This window comes from Stenella coeruleoalba (genome assembly GCF_951394435.1).
Source record: "Stenella coeruleoalba genome assembly, chromosome: 7".
NCBI classification, from domain to species: domain Eukaryota; kingdom Metazoa; phylum Chordata; class Mammalia; order Artiodactyla; family Delphinidae; genus Stenella; species Stenella coeruleoalba.
The window spans coordinates 46737669-46760675 of NC_137153.1; the positions used below are offsets into that span (position 1 = coordinate 46737669).

The following is a 23007-nucleotide window of genomic DNA, read 5'->3' on the forward strand; positions in this document are numbered from 1 at the left end:
TGTCCACTCTAGTTATGTTTTAATATAGCTGGCTACAAGATTCTAAAGCCTGCCTCAGCATAATTATCCACGACTCTTTGATACAAGTTTGTTTTGCTGCATTGTCTAATACCTAGACGTATTGGAAATGCTGTTTATAAACTTTAGTTCTGGTGGAATTGGAAGGAACGTTTGCTTACTACAGGAACCAAGGCTGTCAGTGACACTCAGGTGCTGCATATCCTTCCTCCCCAGAAGCAGGCTGCCTAGCTGCCTCCTTTCTCTGTCATTTAGGATTTTTTTTCCCTCCAAGTTTGACATAGTTGGGATCTCAGCTCACAACATCCTGTTCTTCTCCCCTGCCTTTATCTCAACAGAATAAAGCATAGTTACTTTGATCCTGAAGTTTGAACGCTTAAAAAACCATTCTCTGAGAAAAACAACCGTCCACTATGGAATTTACCATTTTATTTTGTGTGCTATTGACTAATTTTTTAGATATTTTGTAGGAAAAAGATGTAGGTATTAATTTACTCCTGGTGCATGTGGCTGGGGCATTTGGTGGCACCTAAGCGTTGTTATTAGGTATATAACCAGGCCATTAAGCACAGGAATTTGCACAGACGTCTTCCCACACAGTTAGAAACCTTAACTTCTCACGTGAATGGAGCATAGCTTAAATATGACACACCCAGAGCAATAGAAAATGATTGCACATCATGAAAAGGAGGTTTTTAAAGAAATATATTTACATTTTATTTTTCTGAACTCAGACGCTTTATTAATGGAAAAAAGCAACATTTATGGAATTTCAGATGAAAACTTTTATTAAATGCCCTTATTTGAAAGTAAGTACTACCAGATAATCACTCATACAAAATAATAAATACGTATTTTAATTTGGCATGTAGCCCCTCTTCTTTCTCTAGTTCCTGCCCGAGTTTTACTTTTCTAATAAAGGTGTATTTACATAACTGTTTGAAGTTCTAAATATATGCCAACTGATTGTAGGAAGAAGGATCTAAAAATATTCAGAATTACCACAGTAATAGTAGTCTAGGGTTACAAATCTGCTTGTTGACTGATGGAATGTGGGGAAGAAGGGAAAGAGAAGGACCAAGGAAAACTGCTGGGTTATTGGGTTGAGATCATTGTAGATTGTCATCCCATTTACAGAAATGAAGAAAACCGGTATGGATGTAGGTTTGGATATTAAATCAAGAGTTCTCTGTTGTCCATATTAAAAGTAAATTTGAGACTTACAAGATATCCATCTGGGAACATGGAGTAGTCAGCTGGAAATAGGAAGCTGTGGTTCTCAGAGTTAAAATATTTAAAGTTATGGCATGGGATGACGTCAACTAAGGAGAAAATGAAGAACAAAGACATTTCTTGAGGAATCCAAGAATTAGAGGTTGAGCACAGGAATAAACACACCCAAAGGAGACTTAAGAATAACCAGTAAGGTAGGAGAATACCAGGGAATAAGATACTGTAGAAGCCAGAAGGAAAAAAAAAAAAAAAAGTATTTCAACTGTTTTGCATACCATTGAGAAATCAGTAAATATCTGAAACATAGTGACAGATACCCTAGAAAAATATTCAATAGTCCTGAATTCTGGGCTCTACCTTTTCTGTGCTGAGGTGAAGTCAGTTCACCTCTGTGATTCTTTCCTCTTCAAATGTAAAGTGAATCATCATTTCTCTGCTTTTCTACGCAGCACTCTTTCTTGATGAATCTGAACGCTGCCCAGAATCTTTTCCAGCATAGTCCTCATGGCTATCCTGGCCAATCTGTCAAAGTTACTATGTGAAATAATATAATCCTTGCTGTAATTGTTCTTTGAATCATCTACAACTTTAATTCTATTTTATGAGTGAAACAAAATGATATATGATACCGTATTATTTTAAAAATCAACTCAAGTAATAGTTTCGTTTTCATTTTAGTGTTTGTCCTTTGTGGTATGATCTTGCAAATTCTTGTCTGACTTTGCAAATATATTTTATCATTCTGAAATTTGTAGATTTACCATGTAAATAAAATATATTTCAGATTAGTTGAAATAAATAATTGATTAGTTGAAATAAATTAGTTGAAATAAATAATACTTTATTTATAAATAAATAAAGTATTTATTTATATATAAATATAAATATATATAATAAGTATAAATAATAAATACTTTAATCTCTATTAAGAAATTTGGAGTATATAAACGTTATTATATTTCAGCAATTAGTGTTCTCTAAATAAATTTTATATGATGTTCCAGGGACCAGCATCTTTACCTCATGTTATAAATGGTTAACTGCTTTAATTAAAGAAATACTAGTCGCAAGATTTGTTTACACCCTAGGCCTTCTATATCTATGTCACTAATGTATAAAATACAATAATACAGATATGTAAATGCATAAAATGTTGCCAAAACAGAAGGTGGGTTTGAAGCCCATTGCACTTCACGCATTGGATGACCAGAGTTTTAGTTCCAACTTTTTTTTAACCTTTTGTCCTTACCTAAGAAAATTTACCTTCTGGGTGCATTTGCACTCCATACAGATGTTGTAAAACTCAAAGAATAAAATGATGGTGGAAATATTGAGAGACTGATAAGCCTTCTTTAAATGTTTATCATAAATATATCATTTGAATGATGTTATTGAAATGATCGGAGTCAAGTGGGATTGTAATTCCCTTTCTCCTGTGTGTGGCTTTAAGTCAGATTGTCATTGCTGAGAGGATGAAATGCATCCTTGGTTGCTCAGTCCACCATTAAATTACACAGCTTTCACCTCATCCCAGACAGCCTGCCACATGAAATGAACAGTCCAAGCCCTACCCTTACAACGCTAGGATTTCATAAATGTGCAACTCCAGTGAAGAATCAAATCAGGATTGTTTTCACTAGATATTTAACATTAGGACTTTCCTCAGATAATTCTTTGTTTCACTTTCTGAATCCACAGAAAGGAATACATGCAAAGATCACCCACCCAAAAGGTCAGAATGATGAGGTCATATCTTTATAGAAACTTTAACATTTAGAGTCAATAATGTCACTGAAAACATAAGAAGATTTTTGTGAAACAAAAATATACTTTGAAAGTAGCATAGCTCCCGAGAATGAAATCAGTTTAAGGCTTCTTTCTCCCTTTTTTCTCTTTGTAACAAGGTACACTCAGAATAAGCAGATGGCATTCTGTGGGCTGAGGATGAATGAGTAAGGATACGTGGCAGGAACGTATCACAAGATTGTGTGTAATTGATGTGTTTAGCTCTAAAAGCCTTTGGTTCTGCACAGTGCTTAAAGCATTGCTGAAACTGCATTGAGAAAAAAACTTGGAATGATTCAAAATTACAATATGATGAAAAATGAGGTGCTTTCACGATGACTGTTTTTTCAGTCATGATGATGATTCCGATAATTGGTAATGTTAAAATCTGTGCAATGTATCATTATCTTATTATAAATAATAAGGTCAGTAAGACCATTGCATCGTTATATTTCTGTGTTTGTCAGTCTCTTATCTTTTATTAATTTAGCATTTCCTGAGGTCCTACTCTGTGTCCGGCACTGCCTAAACACATATTACTAAGATATATAATACTATTAATACTATTACTATAATACTAATAATACTATTTATTAACCCTCAAAGGGTTAATAAATTTGTGGGGGAAATAAGTAAATTAGTAATTACAAATACTATGGTTATACAAAAACTATCATGTTATCCAATTGTAATAATAAAATAAACATAGTTTATATATTTTCTTACTATTTCCAAATGCCTTTGGTTCAGTTATCTCATTTATAAGTCTACCTAGGGCAAATACTTGTCTCAAGTAGTTACTCTTACCATTTAAAAATCTATTTAGGTTATAGAGCTTTTATTTAAGTGTATGCTATTTAGGTTTAATGTATATGCTGTACAAATAGGTCAAAAAAATCCTAAATAGAAATGAGTGTAGCCAAGCAAGACTGAATGCTGCTCCGGAAGGTTTATAGAGTTACTAAGCTTGAGCTTAGTTTTGACAATCTGAAAGTAAAGGAGAAAGGGAAGCATGTTGAATAACATAAATTCCTATCAAGAAGAAGGCAGACCCCTTCTCTGAGTGAGACGAAGTTTTCCTTTTTCTCAATTTTAAAAGTAGTTTCTTGCATGGGACCTCATAGAGGAAACAGTAAGTCAGAGACTCATACCACAGTTTTATATCTAAACATGGAAAAAATCTTTTTATGACTATCTCAAAATGGCTTTCTCTAAAACCTGAAAGTGAAATGATAGAAGTGCAGTACCCTAAGGAAAATGATTTTACAGGAGGCTAGCCAAATGTGGTTGAGAAATCCAGTGGCATGTATAAAAGTTAACCTATTTTAAGGAGTATGAAGAGAGCATATCCTTCTCTTAACTTTATTAAAGGTCTTTTCTGTCAACTTGGCTTCTGATGAGACTTGTATAGTAGATGACACAAGTATGTTTTCTATGTAGCCATGGTATCCTAGTTCTTGCAGCCCTGGGTCAACATGGGTGCATTTGTTTTTTTTGTTTTTTGTTTTTAACGTGTTTATTGGAGTGTAATTGCTTTACAATGGTGTGTTAGTTTCTGCTTTATAACAAAGTGAATCAGCTATACATAGACATATATCCCCATATCTCCTCCCTTATGCTTCTCCCTCCCACCCTCCCTATCCCACCCCTCTAGGTGCTCACAAAGCACCGAGCTGATCTCCCTGTGCTATGTGGCTGCTTCCCACTAGCTATCTATTTTGCGTTTGGTAGTGTATATATGTCCATGCTATGCTCTCACTTTGTCCCAGCTTACCCTTCCCCCTCCCTGTGTCCTAAACTCCATTCTCTACATCTGCGTCTTTATTCCTGTCCTGCCCCTAAGGTTCTTCAGAACCTTTTTTTTTTTTTGATTCCATATATATGCGTTAGCATACGGTATTTGTTTTTCTCTTTCTGACTTACTTCACTCTGTACGACAGACTCTAAGTCCATCCACCTCACTACAAATAAGTCAATTTCGTTTCTTTTTATGGCTGAGTAATATTCCATTGTATATATGTGCCACATCTTCTTTATCCATTCACCTGATGATGGACGCTTAGGTTGCTTCCATGTCCTGGCTATTGTAAATAGAGCTGCAATGAACATTGTGGTACATGACTCTTTTTGAATTATGGGTTTCTCAGGATATATGCCCAGTAGTGGGATTGCTGGGTCGTATGGTAGTTCTGTTTTTTGTTTTTTAAGGAACCTCCATACTGTTCTCCATAGTGGCCATATCAATTTACATTCCCACCAACAGTGCAGGAGGGTTCCCTTTTCTCCACACCCTCTCCAGCATTTATTGTTTGTAGATTTTTTGATGATGGCCATTGTGACTGGTGTGAGGTGATACCTCATTGTAGTTTAGATTTGCATTCCTCTAATGATTAATGATGTTGAGCATCCTTTCAAGTGTTTGTTGGCAATCTGTATGTCTTCTTTTGAGAAATGTCTATTTAGGTCTTCTGCCTATTTTTGGATTGGGTTGTTTGTTTTTTTGATATTGAGCTGCATGAGCTGCTTGTATATTTTGGAGATTAATCCTTTGTCAGTTGCTTTGTTTGCAAATATTTTCTCCCATTCTGAGGGTTGTCATTTTTGTCTTGTTTATGGTTTCCTTTGCTGTGCAGAAGCTTTTAAGTTTCATTAGGTCCCATTTATTTATTTTTGTTTTTATTTCCATTTCTCTAGGAGGTGGGTCAAAAAGGATCTTGCTGTGATTTATGTCATAGAGTGTTCTGCCTATGTTTTCCTCTAAGAGTTTCATATGCTTTTGAAATCAGTTAAGGAGCTGGTGGAGTCAGCATTCATTCTATTAGAGGAGCACTTTGAGGTCCATATGGAACTGTTTGAGTACATATGGAGCTGTGGCCCCTATTTTATAGAAAATAACTGAGTCAGAAACTTCTCCAAGTTATTAGTCTGAGGTTGATAGAACTCATCTTTTGTAATTCCAGTACAGCACAGTTATTAATACCATATCTGGCACTTCCAGAATGCAGAGGACTTTGACACTATATACACCTGAAATACCAACAAGGGATCCTGGAGGCATCAGCTTGTCTCATATAGGTGGCCATACCTATGTGACTTACATTTATAGTTTTTTTTAATGCTGGCAGGCTATTTTACTAATCAGGCATAAAGTTCTGGGAAATCATGTGGTCAATCAGAAATGAAGATGTCTGTAGTAGGATATTGAGTCTTTATCAGGATATTCTGTAATATGCACCTACTCAGTGGTAAATTATTCCATGCTGGTCATGCCTATACCTTAACCAAATGGAAGTTTGACTAAGAGAGAACACTGAAAATTCCACCATTCCAACAGAATTTAAAGAAGATGCGTTTTCATATACATTCTGTATATTTCATTCCACTAGAACATGGTCAGGTATAATTTAAGGGGCACCTTGTCAGTTTGTTTGTGTCTACACACTTGAGAAAATAGAGTAGGATTGGAAAAAATGAAATATGTATTGTAATTATTTGTGTGTTAAGACTTTTTAAGAGCAGTTTTAGGTTCATAGCAGAATTGAGGGGAAGGTACAGATATTTTCTGTGTATTCCCTGCCCCACACATGCATCGCCTCCCTCATTATCAACATCCCTCACCAGAGTGGTACACTTGTTACAATTGATGAACTGACATTTATAAATCATAATCACTCGAAGTCCATAGTTTACATTGTGGGTCACTCTTGATGTTGTATATTCTGTGGTTTGGACAAATGTATATGAAGGTATCCATCATTATAATATCACACAGAGAATTTTCACTGTCCTGAAAATCCTCTATGCTCCTCCTATATATTCCTCCCCACTGCGCAACCCCTGACAATCATTGATAATTTTTCTGTCTCCATAGTTTGGCCTTTTTCAGAATGTCATATAGTTGGAATCATACAGCACATAGCCTTTTCAGATTGGCTTTTTTGCACTTAGTAATATGCATCTAGGCGTCCTCCATGTCTTTTCATGGCTTGGTAGCTCTTTTCTTTTTAACACCGAATACTATACAATTGTCTGGATGCACCACAGTTTGTTTATCCATTCACCTACTGAAGGGCATCTTGATTGCTTTCAAGTTTGGGCAATTATGAATAAAACTGCTATAAACATCCATGTGCAGGTTTCTGTGTGGACAATCTGTGTGTTTTTACTAGAAAAATCTCAAAGTTTTTTTTCAAAGCCCATGCATACTGATTTTGATCATAGTTTTACTGTCCCTAAACTTTCCCAGTCATTACCCAAAGGATTCCATATAAATGTACACTGTACAATTTAGGGATAACATTTCCTTGAAGACTGAGCCATTCAGAGATAGATAGTTTCTAGCAAGCTTCAGAGACATCCTTCCACCTTAACCTAATACCATTAAGAGATACTTAAAGATTGAATCAGTGTTTTTATCATAATGCCCTTTAAAGCAGAGGTCCCCAACCTTTTTGGCACCAGGGACTGGCTTCGTAGAAGACAATTTTTCCACGGAACAGGGCGGGGGGGATGGTTTCGGGATGATTCAAGCACATTACATTTATTATGCACTTTATTTCTACTATTATTACACTGTAATATATAATGAAATAACTACACAACTCACCATAATGCAGAATCAGTGGGAGCCCTGAGCTTGTTTTCACTTGCCTCTCACTGATAGGGTTTTTTTTTTTCTTTCTTTCTTTTTTTTTTTTGCGCTGTACGCGGGCCTCTCACTGCTGTGGCCTCCCCCGTTGCGGAGCACAGGCTCCGGACGCGCAGGCTCAGCGGCCATGGCTCACGGGCCCAGCCGTTCCGCGGCATGTGGGATCTTCCCGGACCGGGACACGAACCTGTGTCCCCTGCATCAGCAGGTGGCCTCTCAACCACTGCGCCACCAGGGAAGCCCAACTGATAGGGTTTTGATATGAGTCTGCAAGCAATTGATTTATTATGGTGTCTGTGCAGGCAAACCTCTCTGCTGATGATAATCTGTATTTGCAGTCGCTCCCCAGTGCTAGCATCACTCCTCAGCTCCACCTCAGATCATCAGGCATTAGATTCTCGTAAGGAGCGAGCAGCCTAAATCCCTCGCATGCGCAGTTCACGGTAGAGTTCACGCTCCTATGAGAATCTAATGCCACCACTGATCTGACAGGAGGCGGAGCTCAGGCGGTAATGCAAGTGATGGGGAACGGGTGTAAATACAGATGAAGCTTCGCTCCCTCGATTGCCGGCGCTCACCTGCTGTGCGGCCCGGTTGCTAACAGGCCACGGACCAGTAGCCATTCATGGCCCGGGGGTTGGGGACCCCTGCTTTAAAGCATAGCAATAGCACACGATGGGTGAATTTTCATGTAAAGGGATATTATAAATTGACCAGTCTATATACATTATCTTTGCAGTCACCCAAATCTTAAGGCCAGAAATTTCACTGTTACATTCATGGATTTAGACAGATACTGAGGAGCCACGTAGCAGATATATTTTTATCAACGCATTACTATTACCCAGAGCAGCCGACTTATGCCCAAGAACAAGTTAGAATCTCCGAGGTCAGAGCCTCTTAGTGACAAAGGAAGGCCTAGAACTCAGGTCTTTGCTATTCAGTTTACCGTGGTATCCACCAGGGTACAAGTTGTGTGATACTGTAGTATATACCTATGGAAGAAATATAGACAACAGCTGATGATGCTTAGAAATATAAAAGTGTCTAATGTGCAGGGAAACATAAGGTAATGGTGAATTTCTGAATTTTATATCCATATTAACAGAACCTGAGTATCACACCTCCAGACTTACTCAAGTACTAAAGAAACCTCTCAATTATGAACAAATTATAGGTTTGGGACAAGTGATAACAGATCAGGATTTAAAGGACAAACAGCCTGCATGTTAAGATATGCCCTGTATAGGGCCTGAATGTTTATTAGAATCCCCATGAAATCCTAATCTTTTCCTAAAGTGCTTCCACACATTTGATTGTCATCATTTTAAAACTGAAGACCATCTAGCCCTGGAGCCTGACAAGAATATTAAGTACATCATTTATCTGGAAGGAAGCACTAGGAATAATGGCTCTGCATTTTCTACAATGAGAATTATACAGATAATCTCTGAGTGGCTGGAAAAGGTTCCAGCTGTGCTGTGATTTGATTTAACTGCCCAGACACTGACCTGCTCAATGGTTTACTTTTAAGTTTGGTTATCTTGGAAAAGAATTGGATTTTAGGGCAAGGTATTTTACCTTAAATATAGACACATTATTTTAAGGAGGAAAAATAAGTAAAATTGTTTGTGATTAAGGCATTTATTAAATCATATTGTGCACTTCTTTACTTCATCTCCTTCCTTGATCCAGAGAACTCTTAAGCACCTTTGACAACTGTTGAAATATAATTTGAAATATTGAGATGATATAAGGAACTGTGCTCCTATTTCCAACTTTTTTCTCCCCTGAACCCAACAAAGAATATACCAGGTTGAGAATTTGGAAATCACACACATGAACCTTTCTTGAATCCCTCGATATTCAGCTAGCCTAATTTACTCAGGGTTATGGTCATTTCTTTGTATTTCTCAACTGCTCTTTCAACAATGTCTGTTTAACGTGTAAATGTCACTTGAATGAACTTCTAGGTTCCTTATGGTATTCATTTGTGTTTCTTGCCAATGGCCCCTTATGGACATTAATTTAGGACCCTGAGGGAGGGAGAAGATTTGGCCCACATAACGGCACTTATAAAGGTCTGAAGAAGTCGCTGCTTTATTACTCTCCACATTCCTCGGGTATCTACCTTACAACTTAGTGTCAGAGACAGGGAAGGCTGGGAGACTAACAGAGATAGAGGACAAAAGAAAATAAGAGGAACAAGAGGATTTAACACAAGAGGCCTGTTCTCCAAACTGTAAATACAGTCCTAGGTGGCAGTTTCAATATGGATATTCTTTAATGCCTATGTTTGAGAGATAAATAAGTCACCATGATATATTGGGATGAGAGAAGGCATGAGTTCGAAACTCCCTTTGTAATTCCTTGAAGAAAAATGGAGAACAGAAATTATTTTACAAAAATACTCTAAATATTTAAAGGAGAATCATGAGATTTTTTTACTATTTTATTGATGTTGATTATACTGGTCACATTCACACAGGTTACATTTATCATCTGGAGAAAAATTTTATTATATATTAGGTGAAGTTCCCTTTTATTGTCTGTTTACAGAATATTTATACTTTTGACATGACCATTACAGGGGAAACGTCATTATATGAACTAGTAGGAAAACAACAGAGAGGAGATCAGAACACCCGAGTTGTGTCATGCCTAGCATCGAGCTGTGTTACCTTGGGAAAGTCACTCAACCCCTTGTAAATGAAGAGAAATGAAATAACCGTGACTTTACATGGAATGATTTGACAATATGCTTTTCTTATTTCAAATGAACATAGTGCTGTTATAGGCATTGGAAAACTTCTTATCATATTTAAAACTGTTTAATTTCTACACCTTGTTCACAGTTATGACCCTCAATTATAGTTTTTTCATGAGACAATAGTGGTTTTCAAACACTGTTTACCATGACTCAGAATAAATAAAAATATATATTACATTAAAAACAATTTAAAACACACAATCATACCTGCCTGTATATAGATGAATAAGCATCTGAAAAAATATTATTTCTACTTATGATGCACTCTTTTTTCTTATTTTAATCTATTCCAGTTTTTAAAAAATGCTGTTTGTGATCCCCTCAACTGATTTAGAAGGTAAGTGAAATAGAGCATTTATATTGTGCTACCAAGGGATAAATTGTTGGTAACATGGCCTATATACCCCATGTAAGCACTAAATGCACTGAACTTTTTCAGTATATTTTCTAACTGACCAATTCAGATCTTGGATTAACTGGTGATATTTATGACTGGTTTTAATTTTTCCCAGAGTCTTGGTTTTTAAGGCTCTTTCCAACTCTGACATATTATGATTCTAAGGGAAGGTCGCCCAAATCTGCAGGCTTAGAGGACATCGCTGACTCCCAGGGCATGAGAACAAGGAGGCAGTGTTCTAAAGTACTTATTTCCCTCCTGCAGCTTTCTGGTTTGGAGGGTTCATGTTCCCTAGTATGGGGGGCATTAGAGCCCAAAGAGTTGGCAACAGATAGAAAAGAAGCTGTAAGCTCTGTCCCAGGACATCACCCTTTGCTGTACAGATACGCTTTGGATTTGGGGACTCTATGAATAGACTTTAAACGTTATCTCTAAACATCTTAACTTCTAGTTATTCTTTTTTGTTACTCCAGATATGTTGGCTGCTGGGTAACATTCCATGATACTCAGTATGATTTTATAATTGTTATTAGTTTCTTCTATATTAGAGACAAAATTGTGCTCATGACTGAAATTATCACCACTCTGACAAACATCTTTGAAAATGTTACCAATATTCTTATTCCCATAGATTAATTGGAAATAAAAGGTGAAAAATACTAGCTGGTGGGATATCTTTATTGGTAATAATATAAAGCAGAGAGCTAATCGAAGCATTTCCATTAAAAAAAAAAAAAGTACTCTCCACCTTATAGAATCCAGTCCTTTCTTCTAGGCATTCATTGCTCTCAAAAATCTGCCCCTGACTTTTCTTAGGCAACTGTACAGTGTGAGTACAGAAAAACTAACTGTAGAACTGTAGGAGAATAATTATTTTCATCTGGTTAAGTGGCTACTATATACATGGCACTGTTATAATTGCTGGAAATACACTATGGAAAGAGAGAGACAAAACTTTTGAGTTTATATTATAGAGGGAAATTAGAAGCATTATGGACCAACCTGTTACGGGATAAGAAAACTTATATTCAAATATGACATCCTTTGTTAAAATATAAATGTCTCATATATTTACAGAAAACGTGAAAAGTTATATGTGAACATTTAATTTGACAGTGTTTAAATCAGAATTGTGGAATTACAAATAATTTTAATTTAATTCTTTGGTAGACTGTATTTTCAGATCTCTTACAGTCAACATGTAAAATTTTATTTAATTATAAAAATAAATACATATTATGTATATGTTCATTTTATGTATGCCTACTTCTGGCTCTTCCATTAGGTATGTAGCTTTCTAAAATCTGGGACCCTTTTTTTTTTGCTATTCTTATATAACTTGCTCCTCCAAAGTCTAACACAATTTATTTGATTAATTAAGCAAATTATTTGGAAAAAAATGATTAACATAGATTCTGCCTGGAAGGATTTTACAACCAAGGGTGAAAGAGATCTGTTAACAACTGGAGAGATTACACAATGAGGGATATAATTAGTGTGTGGCCAAGGGGAACCTAGATGTGACCTGCAGAGTAACTCTAAGTAAGGATGGCTGACATGAAATTACCGTAAACAGTATTTGCATGTCTCTAGTCTCCCTTAGTTTTGAGACCATAGTTTTGCAACCCTAAATCAGATCACATTATAGGACAGAAGCAAATAGAGATAAGGAGACAGAACCTTTAAAATCAGAGTAATCTTGAAAATTGTATACAAGTTTGGATCATGGTTAGGCTCTTACCTAAATTGTTTCTTGGTGTCAGTCTTTATAAGTTCCTAGTCAATATCCACTCTCCTGAGATCATCCAGTTTCCAGTGAAAAGCACCACCTTAAGGCTTACCCAGCTTGCCCTCACCATCCTGAGCAGCTTGGCATTGCTGTTGGCTTAGAAGTCTCTAGGCCTTGCCATTGGCAAAAACTGAGATTACTATGGCCGGAACAAAAGACTCCGGTTTCTCACATGGTTGTTAGCTCCATTTGAGAGCTCATGCTTCCAAATGAGATCCTTTCTTATCTGGCAGTCTGATTAGGAAATGAGCTGGGCCACTGTAATTAGGATTCAGATTTACTGCCTGTTTCTGAGAGAGGTTCAATGGGGTTGTAACATCTCTAGCCAATCAGGCCATATTGCTCAACCTTACAGCACAGCTTATTAGCTGTCCATCTGCTTTTATGTGTGATTTTCTGTCTCATCAAGCAGGTTAAGGGTGTACTTCATGCATTAGAACTCACTGAAAAATAACTCTATATCCACTGTAACATCACCCCATTGTTATTTTCCTTCACTTGATGAATGTTTACTGTCATGGCTCAATAAGAGATGAGCTACAGTCTGCTACTTTTGGCAGTGTCTGCTTGGTGGGAATGTTTAGCTTGTCCTCCCAAATTACAATTCCATTTATATTATCCAGTGTCATTAATCTTTCAAGTACCTTCATGGCCAAATGATATGGCTACTGCTAGTGCTGAGTGGAGAATTAATTACAAGTAGACTAGAGCAATACATCTGTGGGAGCCAGACCCCCAGATAAGTTGGATGTCATTTTAATTAACACAGAACAGACTTGTAATAGATTGCAGGGTTCTTTGCAAAAGGACAGTCTCTAGAGAGGGCAGCCAAGGGAAGGATGGAAGGGGAATAAATAGGACTCTCTGGGAAAAGAGATTGAAAATGTAAATTTAAACTTTAAAAACTTCCTGGTAGACCATCTCAAACAATGGGAATATTTCTCCAGTGTTGTGAAAGAAAACAGATTTTAGCTCAGAAGACATTTCCACATGGAAATGCTACCTACCAACTTGTAATGGCAAGAGTTACTTCGGCTGAAAAGAAATTAGGAACCTATGTTGATTTAGAAAAATGCAGTGGATCCGAAGTCTCTCTTGTATTTCTCACTGCTGACATGTAAAATGTCATCTTGATTCTGTTCATCTTTTCATCAGAAGCATCAACATGTCAAATACCATAGAATTAGTGAAACCAAGTCAATAAACCTAGGTTCTAAAGTAAGAAAGAAAATAACTGTCATTGTTCTGAAAAAAAAAGTTGTTTGCTAAATGAGTTTTTTTCTTTTTAAACTATCATATTTCCTCATGTGTTTATATAATAATGTCAGACATTCAGTTCTAGGAGGAAATTTTTGTTTTCTAGAAAATCATGTGGCTTATACCTAATGGACTCAGTACCCTGTCAGACTGATTGATGAGGATGGTGACGATGATAGTTAATGTTTATGGTGCCCTTAAGTTGTGCCAGGTGCTGGACTAAGTGCTTCACATCTTTATCATATTTATCCTCATAACAACCTTGTGACATAGGGAGTATTAATGCTTCCACTTCAGAGATGAGAAATTCTTTATCAATTACCACAAGAAACTCGGTGTTCCTAGACACTGCCGTTTCTGGAATTCTAATCCCCACACATCTCTGCACGTATCCCTATCTGATTCCCCTTCTTACCTCTCAGCTCTTGAAACCCTGCTCCTTTTTCTTCACAGTCACCAGAAAAATGTTGAATAACTTCTCCTTCCCAAAACATTTTCTTTGATCACTATGATTTTGGGGGTTTATTTGCAACCTGCCTCTCCCTTGAAAACACAGGCTCCCGTGCATCCTCCTCAAGACGTGACTGTTTCATTCTCATACTCCTCAGACCACTGGACTTAGATGAGGTGTAGACATTTCCTTGCTCCTTATTGATGTTTTCAGACCATTTCCCCTCTGTTTTCCCTAAAAACAATGGGCTTTGACTTTTAAGCCACTAGGCTCTACCAACCATTGACTCTCTTTTCATTCATCATTACCACCCTGATCATTCCTTCTAGTTTCTTGAAGATTTAAGTCCTGACTCACTGTCATTCTTTAACACTGTTCCTATCATGGTTCTTAGTGATTTCATAAGTGTGTGGACTATCCTTCCAATAACCTGGTCTCTCAGCTCCTTGACCTTCTTTCCACCAATGACTTTGCCCTCCATCACATTGTAGCCACTCACTACTCATGGTCACACCATATCACCAATAAATGTAACCTTTCCATGATCTTAGTTTCATTTGTTCCTCTCTCTGACTACCCACTCTTCTCCTTCTCTACCCACTGTTTTCTAACTTCAACAATATTTTAATCCCTGATTGACCGTCAAGCCACTGATCATATCAACATTTCCTATACCTCTCATACGTTGTGTCTTTATTTTTCTTCTTATCCAGCTTAAATTTAATATTCCGTAATTATAATTGCTTCTCTTACCTGCCTCCATTTGTTTGCTTAATTTGAAAAAAAAAAGGAAACTTGATTAAAGCAAGTTTTCATTCTGTTCTGTGTCTGCGACTCAGCAGCTGAATATGGCTAGAAGAAAACAGAGCTGTTTAAACTAATTTTAGGGTAGATTTATATTCTTCAGTCTCAAGTGAATCCATTCATTCTTACACTGTCTGAGATGAGTACTTCCTAGTCCTCTCCTCTCTCTCCTCAAACAGTGCCTCCTTTTTTCAAAAGATGGCATTAATTACAATTTTAATGAGAAAATAGAGGCAATCACAAGAAACACTCCATCAGTTCCCAAACCCATCAGTGAGAAGCAGTGCTCTATACTCTGCCTTCTCTCCTGTTTCACTGGATAAAATCCACATGTTAAGAGCTAAGACCACCTTCTCTACTTGTGTCACTGAAACCCACCCCTTTCACTTACTCAAGGTTGTTCTTTCAGTGGTTCCACTCTCTTGACCTTGCATCATCAGTTTCTCCCATTCTACTGTATCATTCTGACTTGCAACATGCTATACCTTCTACCACAAAAAAGAAAAAAAAAAAAAAACTCTCTCTCATGACGCCAATTGTCCTGTTAGCTACTAACATATTTTTCCTTCCCTTAACAACAAATTTCTAAGAAATAATGATCTGTACTTACTGCCTCTGATTTTTCTCTTGAACCCACTAAAATCAGGTGTTGACCTTACCACTCAACCAAAGTACTCTTGTCAAGGTCACTGTTGCTAAATCTGAGGATCTTGAACTATCAGTCAAGTCACTCCATCTTTCTTCATTACAGGATACACATTACCTTGGTTATCTTCCTACCTCATTGGCCAGTCCTTCTCAATTTACTTCCCTGGTCTCCTTTTATATCCCCTAAAATCTTGAGTATCCCAGGTTTCAGTCCATGTACATTTTCTCTTCTCTCACTATACTTACTCCTTTGATGATATTGTCTCATCTTGCATTCTCAAATGTCATCTGCTCTCTGATCCCAACTTTGTATTTCTAGCCAGGATCTCTCCCCTAAATTCCAAATACATATAGTCAAGTGTTTATTTGGATACCTAATAGGTATATCAATCTACACATATCCAAAATCGAATTCCTAATTTCCTCCCCTCCCATTGAAACATTGTCTTCACAGAACTTGTCCGTATTAGTTGATAGGAATTCTATCCTTTTAGGGGCTCAGGACAAAATCTTTGAGTCATTGTTGATTTTTCTCTATCTCAAGTATACTCCATATCCAGTCTATCAGAAAAACATGCCAGTTCAATCTCAAGAATATATCCAATATCAAACAGAGAAAATAGAACAAACCAGTTCTGTCATTGCAGTCTTGATCTAAGACACCATCATTTCTCATCTGAGGTATTTAAGTAGCCTCTTAATAATTCTTCCTTTTCTGCCTTTATTCTTACAGTATGTATGTATTAAGACGTTAAAGGGTATTATTTTCTGCTTACATACTACTAGTCAATGTCCAGAACTGTGCCTGGAACGTTGGAATTTAATCAATATTTGTTGAGTGAATGACCCGAAGCTTAGAGTAGTCCAGTAATCACCCAAACTCTATGAATTCAAAATTCTCTCCCTAGACTCAATGTCCTTAACTTCCATGTTATATTGCATGTTTTACTTAAATATTTTCTATAAATCAAGCCTTTAAAAATTTGCACTCTTGGGCTTCCCTGGTGGCGCAGTGGTTGAGAGTCCACCTGCCGATGCAGGGGACACGGGTTTGTGCCCCGGTCCGGGAAGATCCCACATGCCGCAGAGCAGCTGGGCCCATGGACCAGTTCTGGTTCATGGCCTGTCGGGAACTGGGCCTCATGGCAGGAGGTGAGCAGCGGGTGAGCGAGTGAAGCTTCATCTCCCGCTCCCCATCGCTCCCCATCGCTCACATCACTGCCTGAACTACACACACACCCCCACCCCCGTCCCTGGAAAAATTGTCTTCCGTGAAACTGGTCCCTGGTGCCAAAAATGTTGGGGACCACTGGTGTAGACTACCCTCCGGTCCCAAAACTTATCTCAGACATCTTGGAAAAGAAATGTTTCATGCATAACAGGATATAACTTCTACATTGTATCAGATGCTTCCCAGTGTTTGACAGCAAATTTGGAGGCTCGAAGTCAGATATCGTGGGAATATTCCATATATTTAATGATTCATAGATCCTTCACTTCTAGTACTTTATGCATTTGTAAACCTTGAGACCTTCTATGATTAAGGAATACATGTCCTCCCCATTTTCAATCTGTACGTAAAAATCATCAGTATATGGATCTTGTCTTATTTAATGAGATAGGCTAATTGCAGATATCTTCCTATTTTCATATAAACAATGAAACATGAAAACATTTCAATAGATTTAGTGCATCACTTAACTTCTTTTCATCATCATAAAATACATTCATTAAGCACCCATTTGTGCATAACGTGCTTGTCATATGTTATGTTATCAGATTGGTTTTAATGTAAATATCAGATTCTGCCATATAAAGAAAGTTACAGGATGTAACTTTAGGAACTTTTGAGACTAAACCTATCTTTTGAAGATTTTATGGGTCAGATGGATTCAAGGTTATCTCAGCAGCAAATGATTTGGGGTATCAAAGTGATAATGTTCTGTTATCAGAATTGTCAATTACCAAGTCTATGGGATATTATAACTAATCCCTAATGAGTATTTCAGTTGGAACAGTTAGAAGTCCTGCGTTTTCTTTGGCATCTAACTTGTTCGTACATTAATTTGAGAGAAGTTTTTTACCCTTAACAATGGACTGATTCAATTGTTTTAAGGATTTTTGTATACTATTTAGTTATTTTTCTGATCACCTTACAGAATCATTTTTCCACTCTGTTTGTTCCAGTACATTTTTTTTTTTAATTACTAAGAAAGAAAACTACTCAAGAAGGGACAATAGCAAAAATAACTTGGAAGTGGCAAAACAGATGGATTCTTTGGTAACTGACTTTATTGTCTAGAAAGAATGAATCTAAGTTGTGAATCCTGGAAGGTGTGCCCAGGAATAGGCTGATGTATGCTACAGAACATCCTAAAAGTGCAGCAAATAGATGTACCAGACACTGCTAAAAGGTAGGGGTGGTACAAATGGGTATTCAAGATTAGCTGAGAGGTTTTTGTTTTTGTTTTGTAAGAAGTATATTTTCAGAAGCAGGATCATGATCTTCCACTTTACATAGCCTGTAAACACCTTTCTTATATCCTATTATAGACTGGAGGTGTTCTCTGGAGACAATTTACTGTAGATTCTCTGTCTTCCAGGATCAGGCATGACCAAGGGCCAGCATATTCACCTGAAATCAGAATCTCTCTTGGGAGTGATGATAATGATCTGAAATTAGATAGATAGTAGTGATAGTTGCACAACCTTTTGAATATAATAAATACCATTGAATTGAACATTTTAAAGGGGTGAATGTTGTGAACTATATTTCAGTAAAATAAGAGCATTAGTGTTCTGAAAACAATACTTGAAGCTAATAGGATAGGTTAGTGCTTTCAAAATACTAGAAAATGATATTCTAAAATTTAAATAGCTATCCAATCTATCAATCAAGTAAGAAGGTAGAATAAATATTTTTTTTACATATGGAAAACCCTGAAAAGATTTACTTCCTTTTCTCTTTCTCAAATATATGTTGTAGAGAGTGTTTCACCAAAACCACAGAATAAACTAAAAAAAAGAGGAAGACATAGAAACCAGTACACAGAGGACTTGACACAGATTTAAAAAAAAAAAAAAAAGGACAGTTTCCAGGATGATAATGTCAAGAATGTCAAATCAATGCCTGAGTGTCAGGTCTAGGGGAATTCAGTACAGATAAGGGTAGGATAATGGAGTGCTCCAAGGTGCTATGTCCAAGAAAAAGGGGATGAAAAAAAACAAGAGATTATCTGATTTGTCTGAATATGTTGAATGGAAATTTAAAATTTATGGTAGAGAATTTGTGAATGAATAGTTATAGTTACATAGAAAACTAAACAAACATGATAGATGCCAGTTAACTCTGGGGAAGAGAGGACATTTATAGGAATAATATATGGCTCATCCATGATTTTTTTTCCCATAGTTATAATAAAGTAACATTGAATATGGAAATGGAGGAGGGCAGCTGTTTGTATGTATGGATCAGTGATCTAAACCCTAATCTATCATAGGAGGATCCATATAGATGTAAATTCAAAACTCAAGAAATAGGCATGCATGCATAATGTTTAGAAACACAGAGGTAAAACCATTTACAGAGTTTAGAGAGGTACCTATGAAGAATGGAACTCAAGGATGGAAGGAGTAGGATGGGGCAGTGGATTGCTGTTTTTCATTAAAAGTCTTACACTTTGACTAGTGCGTATATTAATTGGTTAATATTAAAAAGATGGAAAATACCCATCTAGGCATTAGAGAACAAGATTCAAAGCCAGACTATTTGCTATGAGATCTTAAGCCAAATATTTAACATGTCCTAGCCTCAGTTTCTTCAGTGGTTTAATGAAGGCTTTGCATTCAATCATTTTTCATTTTCTTTTGGCTTTATATTGATGCTTTCAGGAGTCTTATACTGCTAAGCCTAGGGCTGACTTTTTAAAACTGGTATCTTGGTTTACTCCGTTGACCTTAGGCTCTTCCTCCTTTTAAGTTCACCTCTTGACTTTACAAACAATAGAACAAAGAGACATAAATTAATGTGTCCCAGTTATCCACATATTTATATGGAATTATAGATTTATTGTAAATGGTAGAGAGTGGGGGATTGTATTAATTTTGGTAAAGGTCTAGTTGCTGTGACAAAGTTAACCTGAAATAGAGTAACGTATGGGGAATCGATTCTCTCTCTGTCTTTGTCCTCTCTCTTTTCTCTGACTTCCCCAAAGTGAGTGAGTGGTCCACACATTTATGGGGGCAAGAAACTTGGCTCTACACAGTCATCAGGGTTCTGGATTATTTCCTTTCTCTGTCACTCCTAGTACTTTATCATCATCCCTAGGCCTTAAACTGAATTGTAGGCACCTTTGTGTCTGGATTATGAGAAAGAGAGGTGAGTATGAAGAAGCACGCGTGTAATGTCTTACGGCCCAGACAGAAAGTGGCATACCAACCACTCACATTCCCTCAGTAGCACCTTGCTACAACGCTGTACTCGGCTGCCAGTAAAGCAAAGAAATGTAGTCTCCAGCTTGAGAGCCAAATGCTCAGTTATGACTTTCTAATGTGGGTGAAGGGGAGGACAGATTTTGAAGAGCAACTGTCTCCACTGAGATTCTAGAGAGGGCTATGAATTGTGTGAGCAGGTATTGGCCTGTCATTCATAGTCTTTATTTTTTAAATTGATAATATTTTAAACTCTTTATAATATATCAAAAGAAATAGACTAGTGACTTCTTTCATACTTTATACAGCAGATATCATGATATTTTTGACAATTTCTAATAGTTACACTTTACCCATTCAGGAAATGTCTTGACTATTATTTTTGCCCAGGAGTAATGACTAGAACTCAAGGCTCCCATTTCCTAGGCTCTTTCTACTGTTTTATATACATATATATATATATATATATATATATATATATATATATATATATATATATTTTTTTTTTTTTTTTTTTTTTTTCCTTTATAATCCCAGAGTGTTAGTCTGAGCATGAAGACTTACTGTCTGATTAGACTAAGGAATTGGTTGTAATTCAACTCAATTCAATTCTAAAACTTATCAGCTGAGCACATGCCACGTGCTAGGACTGCATGGAATTACAGCAATAACAAAATAACCCCATAGCCTTCGGCTTTATGAACCTATTGTCTAAGAGTAGAGCTAGACTCCTTTCCCTTTAGAAATTTATCATTTGTGAATTTAATTGATCAAACTTTAACACTTTGCCTTAAATGTCACACCATGTACATACATATAAAATATCCAAAAAAAAAAATATATATATATATATCCCTTTATCTTTCTGGCAGGCAGTTAGACAGTATAAGTTCTTTCTAGTTACATTCTCAGAATAAATGTCATTGGAAGTCAGAGAAGAGACATTGAGCACATAGCTATTATTCGCAGAAGAATGAGGGGTACTGCTCTGCTAACGACTGGAAAGAACAGAATGCTCAGACTATCTTAGGAAGAAAAGAAGCTAGTACAATGCAGTCTAGTGAGACAGCAATTAAAAATAAAGTCATTTACTGTGTGTCTTCCACTTAGGAGAGCTTGCCCCAGCTTGTATTGATCCACAGATAAACAAACTAACCTCCCATAGCTGACTCAGTGTTTCCCCTGAGATGTAACATAAACTTAGTGTAGGTCAGAATCTCCCTGCCTCCCCACCCCCATCAGAGTAAGAAGTTTGATCATGTTGTTTGTTTATTTTTGTTTTCTTGAAGGGTAGTGGGGGGGGGGGTTTAAGGAATAGGAGAGTGGAGACTATTTTAAATTGTTTTTCTTCTAGTTGATTACCTGCCAAGTATTTGGAAGTTCTGAGTTCCTTAAATGGTAAAGAGCAATTCACCTTGAACTGTAATATGCAAACGAATCACCAAAGGATCCTGTTGAAATGCAGATTCTGATGATGAGCAGGTCTAGGAGCTGGAGATGCTGCTTTTCTAACAGGCTCCCAGGTGATATCTATGCTATGGATCCCAGAAACACGATATGAGTAGGAAAGGTATAAAATATTTTTTAGGATGATTTGTTATGTCTGCTGTTCTGATATATATTTTTTCTCTTTACAACTTTGGCGAATGGATGGATGGAAGGATTCTGTTTTGTGGGTGCTTCTGGAGGCCTTCCGCTTGAGTGTGTGTGGATGGGAATCTGCAAATATAAGACATCCATCACTAAAATATGTAATAGAAGAATGCATCAAAGTAAAATTTAGGGGTTAGACTGATTAGGGAAAAGTCCCAAGTTTTCTTGGAATGAAGTAAGAACTCTCCACAAAAGGCAGAGGGGAGTGAGTGAAAGAGAGTGATAGACTAGGCAGACCATAGAAAACACTGAGAGAGTTTAAATTATATTAAAGGATAAGATTTTCTAAATGGATGATAGACTTTGATGTGCTAGATTTTTTATAATCCTGCTTCTTTTTTGTAGCAGTGTTCAAATAAGTGACTAAAATACAGACAACCCAAAGGGTTCAAAAACTAAACAAAAATTATTACTCCTGTTTGTCATTTTATTTGTCCTCATCAGTTCTCTGTCATTTGCCTTTTTATCCTTTTGTCCAAAGGTGGCAGTATTACTATTGAAGTAAAGATATTGGATTTCTACTTTTGTGAAGATAATTGATAATCATAGAGTCCCAGTATACAGTAGGTGGATATTAATCCAGCATTCACTGGGGAAAGAAGTTATTATCAGAAGCTTATGCTTTTGTAAGAGTATATAAGATGAAGACAGTGATTGAACAAAATGTAGCTTTTTCCTGCTACTCTGAAACTTAATAATCTTCAGTTGTGCACCCACCATGGGAATAATTCCTCTTAAGTCATTTGAGGTACTTTAAACATTTTGGATAGGGGTAGTTGTTTCTTTTATTAAGGTAGTATTCAACTGAGGAATTAGTCATCACATATTTATATAATGTTTTCATGCTAGGGTAATTAAATGTAGAATTCAGTAAATAACAACACCACAACAAAAAGCTCATTTGGATAATCACTACCTAAAACAAGATTAGCAATGCAGTTTTTTTATTTATTCATCTTAATTCTGTTTTGCATATATATCACTAGAGACTGTAGCTGAAAGTAAATAGTATGTTTATGATCATATTTCATTGCGTTTGGAGATTTTAGAGTGATTCATCATTAGCTTTCAGCTGGTTTAATGAAATCTTTAAATCCTTTGCTGATTTGCTTGCCTTATAATT

At 36.6% G+C, this 23007-nt stretch overlaps 1 protein-coding gene across 3 annotated transcripts in view; it reads left to right on the plus strand.

Moving 5' to 3' along the window:
- The window catches only part of LINGO2 (leucine rich repeat and Ig domain containing 2), a 1187073-nt gene that overhangs the window by 390981 nt on the left and 773085 nt on the right, over positions 1-23007 (plus strand). For all 3 annotated transcript variants that reach the window (XR_013829114.1, XM_079927035.1, XM_079927036.1), the window contains one exon: positions 10748-10791. The gene's annotated coding sequence lies outside the window, so the exon portion shown is untranslated. The remainder of the gene's footprint in view (positions 1-10747; positions 10792-23007) is intronic.